This window comes from Pseudophryne corroboree, chromosome 9, assembly GCF_028390025.1.
Source record: "Pseudophryne corroboree isolate aPseCor3 chromosome 9, aPseCor3.hap2, whole genome shotgun sequence".
NCBI classification, from domain to species: Eukaryota; Metazoa; Chordata; class Amphibia; order Anura; family Myobatrachidae; genus Pseudophryne; species Pseudophryne corroboree.
Window position 1 is genome coordinate 434,644,842 of NC_086452.1, and position 18,438 is coordinate 434,663,279.

Here is an 18,438-nt window from a genome sequence, read left to right on the forward strand (position 1 = left end):
TGCCTCACCAGCCACTGACCACACCGCACGCCACTGGTTTTTACCAGCTAAGCCATTAAAGCATCAGGCATGTGCACCAGACAAGTGGAATTGTTAAATTAGATTGCATGGTGAGCTACTTACTTCAGCACTTAATAGTTCTTCGGAAAGCACAAAACTCATGGAAAGAAAAACATATGCATCGCATAATATTAATAAGTCAAAATTATTTAAAGTACATGTTTTGAAAGCAGACAGAATACTATGGAACAGCAGCCTGAAAAGGAGACAGTTTTGTTACAAAAATAAAGTAACTATCATCATCATCGTCCTCATCATCATCAGTAGAGATCGTATTTTCACCCTAGGTCGGGTTTGCACAGATTTTTCCAGATGTTAAATATCAGCCTTTTCTTAAGATGAGAGAAAAAAAAACCTGGTCTCTTGCGAGAGCTGTTGTTGATTTTAACTAAACAATAGGATAATCTTTCAACAATGAAACCTTAAAATAAAATAAAAAATCCAATGTTACTAAAATAAAGTGACAGATTTAAAACACATAACTTTAAATAAAGTTAGAAAAGAAACATGATGGGCAAATTAATCACGCACGCTTTGGTGAGCAACATTCCATAAACGATCAGATAGAGTGTTTCAGGAGCATATGGACTTTAATGTAAGCCAGTGGTGATTTCAGAAAAATGTGTTTTATAGAACGCGATAGTCCCACAGATAATATGTTGAATTATGTCCAGCCAGACTTAGATTTGGCTTCAAAACTTTTAATCAGGTAATAAAAGGTAATTTTAAAGTGTAATTCTGATGTAACTAAATACGCTATTTATTTTACTTGAATGCTACAATCCGGTCACATAAAACAAATGCTTAAATGTGATTTTATATAATGGAAAAATCTACGAAAAAAGTTGTGTGCCTCAATTATAGACATTAGCCTTATATTTCTCCATCCTAGAAACCACGTTTTACTAGACCTGACTTGGGAATGGGAACCATTTTGTGTATGAAATGTTCACTTGTGAACACCATATTGTATGATGCTTGTGCGCAAAATTAAGTTATGTTCCGTCTATAAAATTTCTTTTGTGCCACGAAATACATGCATCGTTCCAAAAAAAAAAGATAATTTTTTTCCCCAGACACATTCAAAATGAATTATGTGACGCATACGAGAAAGTAAAACATTGTGATATGAATGACTTCACCAAATGAAGTATAAATTCACGTAACTACAGTATGTCAGAAGATAAAAACTTTCACTGCCTAAATGTAGGGCTAAACACTAGCTACTGAGGGACTACAGGCTGAATCTCAGCCCCATAGGAGGCCGGCTGGATTTGAAAATGCTGGCGGTGGGGATCCCGGCATTTCGGGATCCCGATGGTGATAATCCCGACAAGGGCAAGGGAAGTATACTTTCTGCAATGGATCCCAGGAGGCCGAGGTGGTTGTATGTATCTATAATGGATGCACGGGTGTTTCTATAACGGGTGCAGGGTGTTCGGCGTCCCTGGGTCCATTTGGGTCTATACCACACACCCTGTGCCCATAGACTATACTTGATACTTCACTGACTACGCAGTAGAGAAATAACAGATAAAATAACACACAGAATACTTGGTGTACTTGTTGGTGAAAGTTGTGGGTCACACATAGATGGAACCCACCTCTTTTAAACCTCCCTTGCAGCCACCACTTACTCTAACTTTTTTTAAATTTTTTTTAAATTCTCTTTATTCACCAGAGCATAATAGAACATATCGTAAGACAGTCCAAATATCAAAAACAAGAAATACATGGGCACAGTGAGTGAAGCATGATGTCCAAACCAATTGTTAACAGTTACAGGAAAACATGGCTATGTAAGCATTAAGGTTCAATTCAGAGCCACAAAGCCCCCATCTAGGCACGGTCGGCGGTCACCCCAACACCCCCCCTCCCCTCCCCTCCAGTCCCGGAGTCATTCTCTGGAAAAAAACAAAACAGGAGTTAGTGTGAATGTGTTAAAGCTATCGGAGGATCGTCCAAGAACATACGTGTTTCATACCATGAGGTATGCCTAAAACAAGCATGTATCTGGCGCTTGAGTTCAGGGGTCAATGAATCTATAAAGCCCTCCCATAATTGAAAAAAGGAAGACGTTCGAGACTCCCTATGGAAAGTAGTTTCAAGCCAATCCTTACGAAAAGCAAAATATAGTTTATTCCTAAATAGAGAAAGGGACGGAGATTGTGTATTTGCCCACATCTGTAATATGCATTTTCGTGCAACTGCTGAAATAACCAATAATAGTTTTCTACTTTCACCTGGCACCGGTAGTGCCGTAGGCAATATCCACAATATAGCCCATTCTGCCGAGAGCGGGAGGTAGCTTACTAGATATGTAGAAGCGAAACGGTTAACTGAAGTCCAAAAGCGCCGTATCAAGGGACAATCCCACATGCAATGGATAAAAGTGGCATTAGACATAGACATACCACATTTAGGGCAATCATCGGTGTCAGACAAACCCATCACAAACCTGCGGTGAGGGGAGAGATACCCGTTGTGGTAAATATTATAGAACATTTCCCGATACATACTTGAAGAAAGTACCGATTGGGAATAACATAAGGAACATAGCAGTTTGCTAATGGTTATATGAGGAAAAGTCACCTTCCAAGAGGAGAGTCCCGTAGTAATAATGTCATGGTCTAATGGAGTATGAAGAAGCTTATAATGTAGGGATATAGTCTTTCCCCCACCCATTGGTCTAGCCAGAAGTAAATCCAGGGAATTCGACCAGTCATTTGGAGACAGAACCCGGATCAGTGAGCTCACATAGTGTTGTGCTTGGTGAATCGCCAAGAGGTGAGAGCGGGGTAACGTGTACGTAGTTAAGATTTCCTCAATTTGTAAGGGCTTATGATCGTCAATGTTGACCAATGCACGAACATATGGGATCCCAATATCCGCCCATCTTGTGAAGGGGACAGAAGCAGTTCCATTTTGAAATTCCGGGTTGGAAACAAACGGAAGGAAAAGAGAGTGGTGACAATTTAAATTATTTTGTTTCCGTGTATGGTGCCATATACGCCACGTCACCATAAGCAAGGGGTTTCTAACAACTTCGTCTGCCAGTTCTTCTTTGTGTGAGTGTAAAAAAGTCAAAAGATGTTGGTCAGGTAAAAATGATTGGTCTTAAAGGGAATTAGTATATAGATCTGTCCTATGCAGCCAGTCTCTAATATATCGCAAAACCCCTGCATGACTATACAGTTTTAAATTGGGCAGGTTAACCCCTCCATTTTCTCGAGTTTGTTGAAATTTTAGTAAACCTATCCTAGGGCATCTAGATTTCCAAATGAAATCCCTAAAAGATTTGTAAAGGAATTTTTCGTCAGCTGTGGTTAACAGAATAGGCAGCATTTGTAGAGGGTATAGCAACTTTGGAAATTAAATAATTTTCAACAGGTGAATTCTACCTAAATACGATAATAGCAAGTGGCGCCATCTAGACAATTCCCCGACCACCTCTCCAATCAACCGACGCATGTTAAGATCATATAAGTCCTCAATATGCCGCGGTAAATGTACCCCCAAATATTTAAGGGATTTAACAACCCAAACGACGAGATATTGATCCCCCCATGAGGGCCGTACCGTGGGTCCCAAGTATAATGCTTCTGACTTGTCCGGATTTATCCGGAATCCCGAGACCTGAGCATAATCCATCAATTTTTCCAAGATCTTAGGTAGGGTGGTCTCAGGACTCGAGACAAAGAGGAGCAAATCATCAGCAAAAGCCTGAAGTTTAAATTCCTGGGATCCCACCGCTAATCCCCCTGAATTCGGACCAGAATTGTAGGATCCGTAACAATGGATCCAGTGCGATATTAAACAATAGAGGCGACAAGGGGCATCCTTGTCTCGTACCGCGTGACATGTATATTGGGGAGCTACAAGCGCCATTAATGACCAGAGTAGTGACCGGGGAATCATACAGGAACTTAAAAAATTGTGCAAAAGGCCTGCCAAACTCAGGGATCTCAAAAATCGTCAGCAGATGACCCCACGACACCGTATCGAAGGCCTTTTCCGCATCCAGGCTCAAAAGCATAGATGGAGAAGCATCTGGAGGATTGAAGCGGGATACAATCGCGGCCAAAGCAGTTCTAACTCCCTTGACTGAGAATCTACCCTGAGTAAACCCGTATTGGTGGTGTGTTAAGATATTAGGTAAAATGTTTTGAAGGCGGTTGGCCATTAACTTTGTTAATAGCTTAAAGTCTTGGTTCAATAACGTTATAGGCCTATATGAGGTCACTAATTCAGGATCACGGGACGGTTTTGGCAAGACGATGGTATATCCGCTGTTAAAATTTGGGTAATGAATATGGCCTTTCAAAATACCTTGAAATAGCTGAGTGAGGAATGGCACCAGTTGCGGTTGCAACAACTTGTAATACTCCCCAGAAAAACCATACGGGCCCGGAGATTTATTGTTATGAAGGTGTGAGATCACCTGCGAAATCTCCTCCTCCGTTATATCCGTAGTCAAAGATTCGCGTTGTGCCGGGGAGAGTTTTGGGAGCCGTGCTTCTTCTAACAAAGTGTAGTGGAGATGAGGGTGTTCGGGAGAGGCTGTGTACAAAGTCTGATAATATGTTTGGAAAATAGAGACCATGACTGGGGTGGATTTACTCTAACTTTTTAATCAACCAACATGCCCAGAACCCAGGGACCATTTTTCACAAGGTTGCTCACCCCGCCGGACCCAGAGTAGAGGATGACCGTCAAAGACACTAGACCCCCCCATTCCACAATGGATATTCAACCAAAGGATCACAGTATGCATGCATCTCATCAGTTTACCATGGCAACAACAAGCAAAATACCACTTATAGTACTAGATTTACTAGGTGAAGGGGAATGTAGTCATAATGTTGACGTGGTTAAATGGTAAACACTGTGAACTGAACACTCTAAATGCTTACCCAGTCAAAATGTTGGTACATGAATTTTAGGGTTAGGGTTAGGATTAGGGATAGGATAAAACTTTGGTGTAGACATTATGTACCTGTCAGTGGCATATCTACAAAGGGTCTATGTGGGCCCACACTGCACACCCTACACCCATTCTTCAATATGTATCTTGCTGTAGGTCTGCTTTGGGAATCATCAGGAAAATGAAGTGGTAGACATTTTACCAAAGGTTTGCGCATTTGCAGTAGGGGAAATTGCCAGAAATATGACCACCACGCCATCTCCCATCTACCGGGAGATCTGCATACACCAGAGTCTACTATTGGTCAGTATGATGCGCTGCTGACTAGAGAAGAGGGGGTAAGGACAGAGATTGCACACGTGTCCCCTCCGATCTTGATACGCTCTGGTACCTGTCGACATTTTAAATGTTGACATTATGGTTGTCGACATTTTGAAAATAAATGTCAATGTTATGAATGTTGACAAGACATACCCACAACCAGGAGGAGGACCAATGTGTTCATAGTGCACACATCACATTAGTAAAGTATAAAGGTTTATCCACTACTGAAGACAGACATTCTCAGCAGGGCCATCTTAACGAATAGACACACTGGGCAGCTGCATTGGGTCCCACAATTTTAGGGGCCTTTCAGCAGGGGCGAGTGGTGGTCATACAATCAGAGCGGCCATTCAGCATTCTCTACCTGCCTCACGGCCTGCAGCCAGATGGAGAATTTCTGTCAGCATGCTGATTTGGTGGATGGCTGGAGCTATCCACCAATCAGAGTGCTGACAGGCATTCACTGCATGTAAACGTGTGGAGAGATGGTGCAGGGCTGCAGGAGGGGCATGTTATGATTTTTTTTTTATTGGTTCCTGTGAATGTCTGTGTAGGGGCCCCAATGCATTGCTTTACCCAGGACTTACCATGCTGTTAAGATGGTCCTGATTGTCAGACGGTCACCACAGGCAGTGGGATTGCTAATGAGAGTTTAGGGGCTGTTGTTGTCATCCTTTAAATATCGCCAATTGGCCAGCCTCGTACTGTTATAGCAAAAAAATAAAATAAAGTTAAGCTGACGTCTCCTGGTCTACTGCAAACTGCCTGTATATCAGCAATATTTATTGTACTGCTTGTCTCAATGTTTGTGGTAAAACACGAACTATGACCTTTTTTACTTTTTACATTGCTTCCAACAAAAAGAATACAATGCACTATTTATCTATTCACACATCCGAGCCACCAATGCCGCTGTTATTCTTAATATCTGTACTACAAAACTACAGAACAATATCAGCTACGGAGACCTTGAATCAGCGTTCTATGGTTCTACACAGCCAGCTGTAGAAATGTTGTCATATAGCTTAGAACAAAATAGCCTTCTATTGTTGTCTGTTCTTATTTAACATAATTGTTTATCTTGGATCACTAAACACACCAGCATATATTGCAGTGAAACGCATTTCTCATGCATCAGCGCGGACATACTTTGCCATCCAGATACCTGCAGCCTTGATAATGTTATTTTAAATGTAAGTCTGATTTGAATGCATATAATTGTTTCTTAGTCAGTAGGGTGTTATTACCACATAATCAAAACATCTCAGAGCCCAGTGGCTGAAAGCATATTATCTCAACCACTTGCTATTTCTTTGAAAAGAATGCAGACGCAAACATATGAACACTTATTTGTCAATGATAAATAATTTGTTATTGAGAAAAACAGCTTTTAAAGGAACATTATTTTTTCTCCCGCTGCAGATTTCAATCCAAGTATGAAATATAGCACCAAGTGATGGGAAGATTAGACTGTTCTTAATAAATTGCTCACATGTTTATTTAACATTGGATATGCCGCTGTAAAGACTGATGACATCATAAGATGACACAGCGATCTTAAGATATTACATTAATGGGGATATTCAGGTTTGGATTTTTTCTCACTTTCACATGATTGGGTAAATTTACTAAGGTGGGAGGTTTTTTTTTAGAACCGGTGATGTTCTCATAGCAACCAATCAGATTCTATCTATTATCTTCTAGAAGCAGCTAGATAAATGTTAAGTAGAATGTGATTGGTTGCTATGGGCACCAGCACCAGTTCTAAAAAAAACCTCCCACCGTACTAAATGTACCCCGATGTGTCTTAGCTTTCATTGAGAACAAGGTAAAGTGCTGAGCCCAGGAGTTGAAGGTGTGGTGACCACCAAATGTTTCACCCTGACATTAGATTCTGCATCATGTGATGTGATTCTGCCCTCAGTTGCAAATTCTCCAGGAAAGGTAGAAAAACATTTTTAGCCATATCACTAAAAGAGCGGATCACTGCGCTGCCCTATATGACTTACACTCTGACTTATGGGAGCCAGTCCTGCGGGTGTATTCTGATGCCCCAAGATCAGTTCACAGATTTCTACTGACAAAAGGTTAAACTAAGGAGAGAGACAAATCCTCCCTACAATAAAGTTATCAGTATATGTTGCAGGGCCGGATCTAGGGGGGGGGGGGGGGGAGGGGCGCGAAGGGGGCAACCGCCCCCCCTAACACAGTCATAGCCACGCCCACTTTTGAGCAGAAGAGAACTCTCCGGGGAGAGCCTGAGGCAGAACGATGTGCGCAGCTTATACCACAGCAGCACAGAGGAGCCAGGAGAGCAAGGGTTACAGAGCATTTGCCCCTCACTTGCTGGTGTGTGGGTACTAGGGCTAATAAATACAATTACCCCATAGCACAGTCACATGTACTGTTGTACATAGAACAATCACAAAGCTCTATCTCAGTCTCACTCAAAAAGTTCAGTCAGAATTGATAGAGGAGGAGTTAGGATTGCAGATGGGAGGAGTTGGGACTGTAGAGAGGAGGAGTCAAGATTAAACAGTAAACCGCCCCCCCTAAAGAAAAGTCTAGATCCGTCCCTGATATGTTGTCTCCGATTCTACTGGCCTCTTGTCCCCAGACTCTGTGAAACCAGCTAAATCTTCTTTAAAAACATTCTCTACCTGCCTCCTAGCCTGCAGTCAGACAGTGAATGGCTGTTAGCATGCTGATTGGTGGGTGGGTGGGTGGCTGGAGCCATCCACCAATCAGAGTGATAACAGCCATTCACTCTATGGCAGCATGTGGAGTGACAGTGCAGGACAGTAGGAGGGGCATGTTAGGATGTTTTATAATTGGTTCCTGTGCTTGGCTGAGTAGGAACCCTAGTGCTTTACCCAGGACCTACTATGCTGTTAGGAGACAGCTCTGCCTAGGGACAGAGCAGCTAATGGCATCTAAAGATGGCATTATGTACAATGGAACAAACGACTAAAATGGACCTTTTAGGAGCTCAGTAATTTGGACTAGACTTCAGCCTCGATTTGGAGAGCACAAGTTTGTCAAACACAAAAGATATCCCACATGTCTCCTGTCATTGACTTTTCTTATATTGCAGGGATACGTTTTCATGAGGATGTTTTTTTGGGGGGAAACAAATCTTAGTAAATAGTCCCCTAATTCTTCTGGTGCAATCAATTAAAGCCAGGCTTGAGTTCATACTCACACAATGGTATCTGAAGGAATAATGCCAATAATACCGGTTTCAGATCGCATTGCCGGGCCATACCCGGGATTTGGAAACGGGATCTTCCCGGGTGCGACCCAGCATTGGACCCTTTTACACTGTCTTTGAGTACGGTTGCCACAGGGGTTGGGGATGAAGGTGGCATCAGTGGCGGCGCTGGGAGATGAGATCATCTCCACCTCGCCTCTGCCTATACTGTGAACAGGTTCCAGGTCACATAGACCCGGCAACCGGTTCACACTGCACCGGGTTAAAATAGCAGGGCGACGCAGGAATTCTGGACTGACCCCTTTCATACTGCACAACGACCTGCGTCAACCTGGCAATATACCGGGTCAATACCAGGTTATTTGTGCGGGGTATCACATAGGCCAGAGCAATGTTACATCAGTCCGGTGTCTTACCCACTAGCAACTGGACCAATTGGCTGACACACATGGAATTGATGCACAACACTTACCCTATGCTGACACCCATACCTGTACCAAGCAAAATCAAAATTACCTTACCAAGAATAGCAGCCACCATGCCTATTGTTGAATTCATTTTCATATTCCCTTAAATATAATTAGTGACCAGCGGTGGCTCCTACTTACCAAACGTAGGGGAACTGACGCTACCCCCGTGCCCGGAAAGGAGAGTCATCAGCCAACTCCGGGTCTTGGCACCTGCACAACGGATCCAGTAGGTGCCAAGACCGGTGCATGCGCTGACGCGCTACAGTGTGACTGTGCATGCTGCAGTGACTGCAGCCTATAGAAGCCAGAGTCTTTGCTTTCAAAGTGCGGTGCCATCTTCCCGAAGATATCACCGTGGATATGGCACCCGCTACAGGTATACCCCAGGTGGGCAGCACACCCGGGCCCCTGTTGGGCCTCTCGTGCAGTCCGGGCCCAGGCAATTAGTACCCACTCCCCCCCCCCCCCCCACCCCTAGGCTTGGCGACACTGGAGTTGCCAAGGGGTTCTAAAGCAAGTTCCAACATTTTACTTTGAAATAAAGATTTTCCCTAACTTTTCACCTGCTCAAAGGGGTGCACGCAAAAAACATGAATTTCCTCTAAAAAAGCAATACTAGTTTGGAATTGGAGTGCAAGTGTAAGCCTAACTGGATTGACAACTATTTATTACATTTCACTATCAGAATAATTGCAGAAATCTTTTATCTTTTATTTTCATTTGCATGCAAGTGTGTGATCTGAGAATCCAATTATTTATTATTTATTATTACCAGTTATTTATATAGTGCACACATATTCCGCAGCAGTTTACAGAGCATATTTGGCCATTCATATCAGTACCTGTCCCAGCAGAGCTCACAGTCTATTTCCCTACCACATTTACATGTTTGGAGTCAATTAACTTACTGATATAGTTTTGGATTGTGGGAGGAAACCGGAGTACCCGGAGGAAACCCACGCAAGCACGGGGAGAATATACAGACTCCACACAGTTAGGGCCATGGTGGGAATCGAACCCACAACCTCAGCGCTGTGAGGCAGTAATGCTAGCCATTAGGGCCCTAACTACGTGTGGGCAGATGGTGCAATGCACACAGCGCAGTTGCGCTGTGGGTGCACCATCCACATCCACCCGACTGCCCGCCAGAAGCTGCCGCGCTCTCTGCTATAATATATAATAGTAGCATTGCGCCCAGCTCCTTCTATGCAGGACGCATCGCTGCTAATAATATATTATAACAGGCAGCGCTGGGCAGTGTCTGTGTCTCCGTGCGCTCCTGCCCACTCCCCCCCGCGCCTCGCATCCAGCACCATGAAGTGCAGGCTGGGGACGTGCCTCCGCGCGGCCATGAGCCACACAGTGAATGCCGGAAGCCAGTTGGACGGAGTTTGAGCAGATTGGCAGCAGGCGGCAATTACCCGCACAGGTACATCCACCGCTGCAGCAATGACCACCCGCACTCCCAGGAAGAGGACGCTGACTGGTGAGTGCTCACTGCCTGCCTATGCGTAAAAATGGGGACTTTGCTGCTGTAATGTGTAAAAAAGGGGGACTCAGCCTGCCATAGAGTGTAAAATGCGGACTCTGCTACTGTAATGTGTAAAAAAGGGGACTCTGCCTGCCGTAGCATGTAAAATGGGGACTCTGCTCCTCTAATGTGTAAAAAAGGGGACTCTGCCTGCCGTAGCATGTAAAATCGGGACTCTGCTGCTGTAATGTGTAAAAATAGGGACTCTGCCTGCCGTAGCATGTAAAATGGGGACTCTGCTGCTGTAATGTGTAAAAAGGGGACTCTGCCTGCCGTAGCATGTAAAATGGGAACTCTGCTGCTTTAATGTGTAAAAAAGGAGACTCTGCTGCTGTAATGTGTAAAAAGGGGGGCTCTACCTGCCTAATGTGTAAAAGGGGACTCTGCCTGCCTAATGTGTTAAAAATGGGACTCTGCCTGCCTAACGTGTAAAAATGGGACTCTACTTGCCGTAATGTGTAAAAACGGGGACTCTACCTGCCGTAATGTGTAAAAGGGGACTCTGCTGCTGTAATGTGTAAAAATGGGGACTCTGCCTGCCGTAGCATGTAAAATGGGGACTCTGCTGCTGTAATGTGTAAAAAGGGGACTCTGCCTGCCGTAGCATGTAAAATGGGAACTCTGCTGCTTTAATGTGTAAAAAAGGAGACTCTGCTGCTGTAATGTGTAAAAAGGGGGGCTCTACCTGCCTAATTTGTAAAAGGGGACTCTGCCTGCCTAATGTGTTAAAAATGGGACTCTACCTGCCTAATGTGTAAAAATGGGACTCTACCTGCCGTAATGTGTAAAAACGCAGACTCTACCTGCCGTAATGTGTAAAAGGGGACTCTGCCTGCAGTAATGTGTTAAAATGGGGACTCTACCTGCCTAATGTGTAAAAATGGGACTCTACCTGCCGTAATGTGTAAAAACGCAGACTCTACCTGCTGTTATGTGTAAAAGGGAGCTCTGCGGCCATGCCTCTTCCCCATGAAGCCATGTCGCTGTATTTTTGGTGTGCAACTATGGTGCGCACTGGCCCTGTTTGTATATGGGGGGGGGGGGGGGGGGCCAATGCTGTTTCTTGCACACATCGCTAAAATGTCTAGTTACGGCACTGCTAACCATTACACCATCCGTGATGCCAATTAATTGGGAGTTGGGTCTTGCGAGCCATTTTCATGGTGAACTCACACTGTGAATTTAATTTGCAATACGATTCCAAATTCGCATTTTTACAAAACTATATTAAAACACTGAAAAATCACTGGAGATACTATTTTGTGTACCCCAAAGTGCTGGAAAGACTTTAATTTAATGAAAAATAATTGCTGGATATAATTTTTCAACCATTAATAGCAAGGGCAAAAATCAGACATTTGCCACTTTTTAAAGAAAACTCCAGTACGTTCTTTATGGCACTAACAGCTCTGTAGTGTGTGTGGTTCTGCCAGGGCTGGACTGCCCATCTGGCACTTCTTGCAAATGCCAGAAGGGCTGATGGACTGGTGGGCCGGTCCAGTCCACAGAGAGCCGGGAAGGCTGCACTCAGCGCAGCTCCTGGCTCTCCGGTTTGTCCCGCGCCACCAGACATGCCCAGTTGCTAAGCAATATGGGGGCGTGTCGCGAGTCCACACCACCTGACTTGCGACACGCCCCCATTTGCAGTGTCTGCGCCCTGTACACGGGGTGCGTGCCCCCTTTCACGTGTATGCATGCGCCTTCGCCGGGCGCAAGCACACGTATGCATGGGTTCTGCTATCTCTGTTGTCACTTTTTTGGGTCAAAGATGGTTTTCCCCAGGGTTAGATTAAGGGCCTGATTCAAAGATGGATGCAATGTTGATGTCCCAACTAAGCGATCATCGGCAAACTGTGCAGGCGTCAAGGTGCCGCTGCTATCCCGCTCACAATGAGAATTTCATTGCAAAGTGATTGACAGGAAGTGACCGTTTGGGAGAGGTATCGGGAGTGGTTAGAAAAACGCAGGCATGTTATGGTCGTTTTTGGGGCGTGTGTTGGCCGTTGGCTGCGAGCTTGTACGTGCAAAAACATGGCGCCTGCGTCGCTACTGCCGTGTCCAGTCTGGGTATCCATAGGGCTACCCTTAAGGCCGATGTTCCTTTTTTCTTGCATATAGACTGTGAATGTGGACATCACTGGCGTTTCTATAATGGGTGCAGTGTGTGCGGCGCACACGGGCCCTTGAGTCCAGAGGGGGCCCCCACGCGAAAATCGGCAGCGAGCGATCAACTCGGAATGACTCCCAGTGTACGTTGATACCCAAATGACCAATCTGGTGATTCATCTGCACAAACACTTTCTGCCATTATTAGAGTTGTATTTTCTTGTGACTCCAGCATGCAATGGTTTGCAATATCATTTAATAAGCCCTGTACTATTAAATGGGGGCCTCACTCCAAGAAGTCTTTTGCTCCGAGTCATCCGTTCATAAGTAATCCCCACACTCCTCTACCATAGAGAAACCTGTTATAGCTACCTGGCTTCTTCTAGCAATAAGCGCACAGAGGTCACAGAAACATTTATTACCAATGTGGACTAGAAAATACAAGGCAACCCCCCTCCGCCCCCATGGCCTAAAGTTTCAGGGGAACTGCTGCTAAGGGGTGGGGTGATGGGGGGAGATGTATCAAGCCTCGGAGAGAGATAGAGTGCAGAAGTTGCCCATAGCAACCAATCAGCTTATAACTGTTATTTCAAAATCTGTGCTAGGTAAGTCATTTAGCTTGATTGCTTTTGGCAACATCACCACTTTATCTCTCTCCAAGGCTTGATACATTTTAATACTAATTAGTTGAAAATCTAGATGACTTACAGTATACAGTATATATCCGTTTAACTTATATCTGTGTAATATAAATATGTCTATGTTGCAAAAACAAACCTAATTTATGAGTACTCTAAATGGTGAGCTGAACTCCGTCTCACTCTTCGATGCAGCTGCTGAGCAACAGATGCATTTAGACGCCACATCGCTGACACTTACTGAATATATTTCTGCTGCGGGGTTTACAAGCCTAGAAACCAAAGGTCATATCTCTATTCAACCATCTATATAGACGTCTCTTGACAAATTATAGTATGTTCACGTACTGCCATGGTAACCAGATACTTCACGGAAAATGAGTGTTTATTACTTTCACTTGAGATTATTTTACATAAACCCTACTGCCCTGAGTCTCGCCAGGATTAAGGCCTAGACTGATCCATACTTGTCTTCGCTAAGTCGAAAAAAATCAGTTTCCACCCTTGCATTTGTTTCCCGACCCGAGAGGCTGTTTTTTGCCCAGTTGTTGATTTCAAAGGTGGGCAGCCTGAATTTACCAGCGTTTGACATAGGTTACAAGTTACTGTAGGAGCAAAACAGAAATCCTGCTTACTATTCAGCTTCAGCCTGGGATAAGGTGCTATAACATTAGACGGCTCTTGTCTTTATCGCAGCGGGGTAACGTAACATTTTGAAATGTTTCAACAGTTTCTGTCTTTTTTTGTGGGGTTCTTCAGAAAGAATGTATTTATTAGTGAGGACCTATGTACAGAAGAATATAATTTGCCTTTACTGGGAAGTAGAAGTCAAGGGAAACGCAACGGTGAAATGTCATGGAAATGAAACGGCTTTTTCAGATAAATAATCAGAATTATTTTTCTGGCTTGGTGGGGATTTACACTGGGCGTAACGGTTAAGTTTGGTTATTCAGCACATTCCTTTGTAATATAATTCTGCTCCAGTTCATACTGAAAAAATAATGAGTGGACCGTAGACTGCTCTGCGTGAAAAATGACCAATTACTCCCGTGCGCTGGAGAACTTAGCTCAAATCACTTTACCATTTTGTAAAACACTGTAATAAAGATCTGAAATACAAAAGCAGGGCTCCCCCTGATAAACATCCATTTTGCAAGGGCTGTGACATTTACATTTAAGCTTTAGTTAGTATTCTTTAGACTTTTGTGCTCTTAGATTTTTATTTCTATACAATCATTGATAGTATTTGTTGTGCATAGTTTTCGGGGCACTTGGGATAAACTGACTTAACATTTACTATAATATGGAATCACACAATACAAGTGCACAAAACAGAGGACATAACCCAAAAATAATTGATCAACTAGAAACTAGAGACACCACACAGGACATTGGTGCTGGATCACCGACAGCCACATCCCGAAGGTAATTATTGGGGTTCAGGTTAGGGTTAGGACCTGGTAAAGGGGGGTTAGGTTTAGTCACTGGGGAGGGGGGGAAGATGTTATGGATAGGCATGGGGGGAAGGGGGGGATTAGCCCTTGCCTCCATCCCCTGAGGGATAGCTCTAGCTTCTGCTCCCGGAGGGTTAGGGTTATGGGAAAGGGGAGGGTAAAAATACTTACCCCTCCAATGTCGGGATCTTCATTGTCGGGTGCTGCTTTCAGTCATGTGATCGCTGGCATACCGTCTACTGGGATGGCATACTGAACGCCTTCAAACACAGCATCCAGAGTCTAGTGGCAATTTTGATTTCATAAGATCTCAGAAATGTATTGAGAGTTCCTGGTTGGTGACTGGGAGGTGAATATCGGGCAGGACACAAGGAGATGGTCCGTCTTATGGGTCTGTTGTGTGACTGAAAGCGGTTTTGTACAAAGGCACCTAGCCTCTAACATAAGATGCCATACTCAGACTGAGAAACTGCAAGTGATATTTCAGTGTATACAAATGCTGAAAGTGGGCATCACAGTCCTTCCACATTCGAATGCACGGATGTACACACACCAGGGAATGGCTTTGTAGCACCGTGTGCATAAAGTTACAGAAATGAGACCGGCCAAGGGCGCATACGGGAATATTATAGCTCCCGACTCAGGACCGAAGTGCGCTGATTGTGATTGGATAATAATTTTAGTGTAGAGCGCTGGAATAAACACGTAAGATCATTATTAGGTGGTAAGTAAATATGGAAACCACTTTGTTTGTTTTGACTTTTAAGATGAGAGAAGCATCCCAGCAGTCTTTGGTGTCTGGTGTTCAGATTCACAAAGGCCAAAAAGAAGTTGCTCAAAGATTCAGAAGGTAAAAAAATAGAAAGTTCATAGAAAGGCATGGATAGGTCACAGTGGTTCAACCATTATACATCCTCCTCTGACTGGGCACTGTTATGATTCTAGTACTCAGGTCTGGGGTGATCTAATGTGAAGAGACCTGAATACCGGAACGTAATGCTGGGAAAGGGGAAAGGAATGGGAATAGCCCCTGGCACCCTATCTCCGTTGTCTCGCCCGTGCTGTCAGTACACTCTTGCGAGACTATGGTTTCTTGAGCCCATGGCAGCCGCGTTAGAAGGGCGGATTACGTCTGCCCAACTCCGATGCCCCCTCAGGTCTTAATGGGAGACAAAGAGTGAACCGAGACAGGGAGATAACAAGGGGCCCTCTAACTAAACAACAAGGCCAGGGGCTACTAACAAACCTAAAACTAAAGTATGTGCGGATTTCCGCCAGGGAAAAGGACAACCAAAATACTCCACTTGTCCACTCTCCTACACGGCACCGCCGAGTACCGGAGAGGACTGTGGAAGCGGATACCTCCGCAAATGCTCCAAAACCAGCAAACAATATTAAGCGGCCTAGGCCGCAGCACACGGCAGAGCCGTCACTCACGAAACCAAGAGAGATCCTCAATAGAGTGTCACAGGTAAATGAGGACCAGGAGAACTCCTTGGGATGAGATGACAAACACCAAGACTCAGGAACTCTGAAGACTGGAACGACCGGACACAGCAGACCAGGAACAGATATAAACCAAACATGAGCAGCATGCAGGAAGCTATCACCGGCGTCTGTGTGAGGCACTGAGAAGGCATTTAACAGGGAATTCCCCAATCAGAGTCCAGAGCCTGATCACCACCAATGTCGTGCAGCTGCCCTGCTGCACGACCAGAAACATGTGTGCACAGTGATTTAATCCACCCTGCAACAGGGTACGCGGTCCGCCCGTGGCGTCCCCGTTGCTAGGGTCCCGGCGGCTCGGCGCGACCGGCGTCCTAGCGTTGCTAGGGAGCCGGCGGCTCAGCACGCACGGCGTCCCAGCGTTGCTAGGGACCCGGCGGCTAAGTGCGCTCGGCGTCCCTAGTTGCTAGGCGCCGGGCCGGGAGGAAGTCCCGGACCGCGGCGCCTAACAGGCACCACTGTCATTTCAATGTACAGGAGGGACAGGGAAGCACTGTGTTATACAAATTTAGAATCACAGGTATTTAACCTAAACCAAAAGAAAAAAAGGGCAATGTACTGTGGTGTGGGAGGGGTGCGGTGCCTGCTGCTGTGCAGGTGTAGTCTTGCTGCTTACCTTGTGTCGCACACTCTCACCTTCAGACCGTATGGGTAACAGACAGTCCTGGAATTTCAACCAGACACGAACACAAAGTTCTACAAGGAAGATGTTGTAAGAACGGTCCTTCCTGCAAGTAGACAAATACGCCCCACCGAACCAAGGTGTTTTCCCAAATAGGGATTTTGGGCCTAATTGAAGGTAATTCTTGTTACACGTGGCCTCAGAGCCAGAATTTCACCTATTGGTGCTCACACACCATGTGAAGATTCAACCCTGCACCGGAGTGCAAGGTTCACTGTCCGCCCAGAAGGAAGAGAGGATAGGTTCAGTAGGGACAAACAGACAGAGATAGATAAACAGACACAGATGGTTCTCACAGTGACTACACTTCTTCTTCCGCTCATTCGCCTACAGATCCCTGTAAGGAGACACGCACCACAGCCATACAGGGCATAAACCTAACCTAAGTGTGTCACACCACTACACTAATATCGCCCTTAACCTATACTGTGTGTAGCGTGACACAAACGTTAACAGGTAAACTGTTCTAACAATTGTACCCTGCATGGAACAATCACAATAACACAACACAACCAGACAAGAGTAAATCCTGGTCCTGTCTGTTTACACTCCGGTCTATCTAGAGCGGTTCCTTTAACCACCTACCTACATAGAGCTGGCCAGCCCTTCCTAATCTTGCCTTTGGACTATAGCCACTAATATTGTCAACTGATATTTAAGTGGGGGCCTAACAGCCCTCCAAGTGAGGAGTCAAATGCTACAGCTACGTGTGGGGAGCTGGACTGCTCCTCCACACAGGGAATTACATAATTTATAGGGGAGTGGGAGCCACACAGGTTTCCCACCTCCCCACACTATTCTTAATTGGGCCTACTACCCTGGGTCAATCTACTTAAAGGGCTCTGGCACTTTTTGCCTGCCTATCTAGGTACTTGTAGTGATCTGGGCCTAATGCACTTTATTTAAGAGGAGGCTCAGGCCTATGGGCCTGCCTAATTCCAGGGGGGATGGGGGCGGGGGGAGAGACCAGCTGGAGTGACCTGAGCCTAGTGCCCAGATCACACTTATTATGCAGCTCTGGCTTAAATCTTGTCTACTAGTGGCACTCTTTAGCGACCGGGGTCTAGTGCCCAGATCATTTTATTCACCTGGGGGCCCTATTATGAACAGGGCCTAATATCCTCTATTGTGCACAGAGGCCTTAGGCCTGATTTTTTACCACAGGCTTAGTGCCCACCTATTATGCCCAGACCGAGGGGCCAGCCTATTGTGCCATGGGCCTATTGCCTGACTGTGCTCACGGGCTTAGTGCCTGATGCCTGATGGTGTATGGAGGGGGTATAGGACTCAGGTGGGCATCACAGAGGCCTACCTGTACTGCTTGGAGAGGCTACAGGGATGGAGCTTCACAGTGCTCTTTTACTTTCTACCCCTGTATGCCTCTTCAGTCCTCAGCTTCTTTCTTCTGCTGCTGTCCTATCCTGGCCAGCGGTGCTGCCTCTTCCTTTTTTCCACCAGCCGGCTCCGGGCATCTTCTCTCTTGGTCCTGCCATCTTCTGGGCTCTTCCACGGCCACTAGAGCTCTTCTCTGG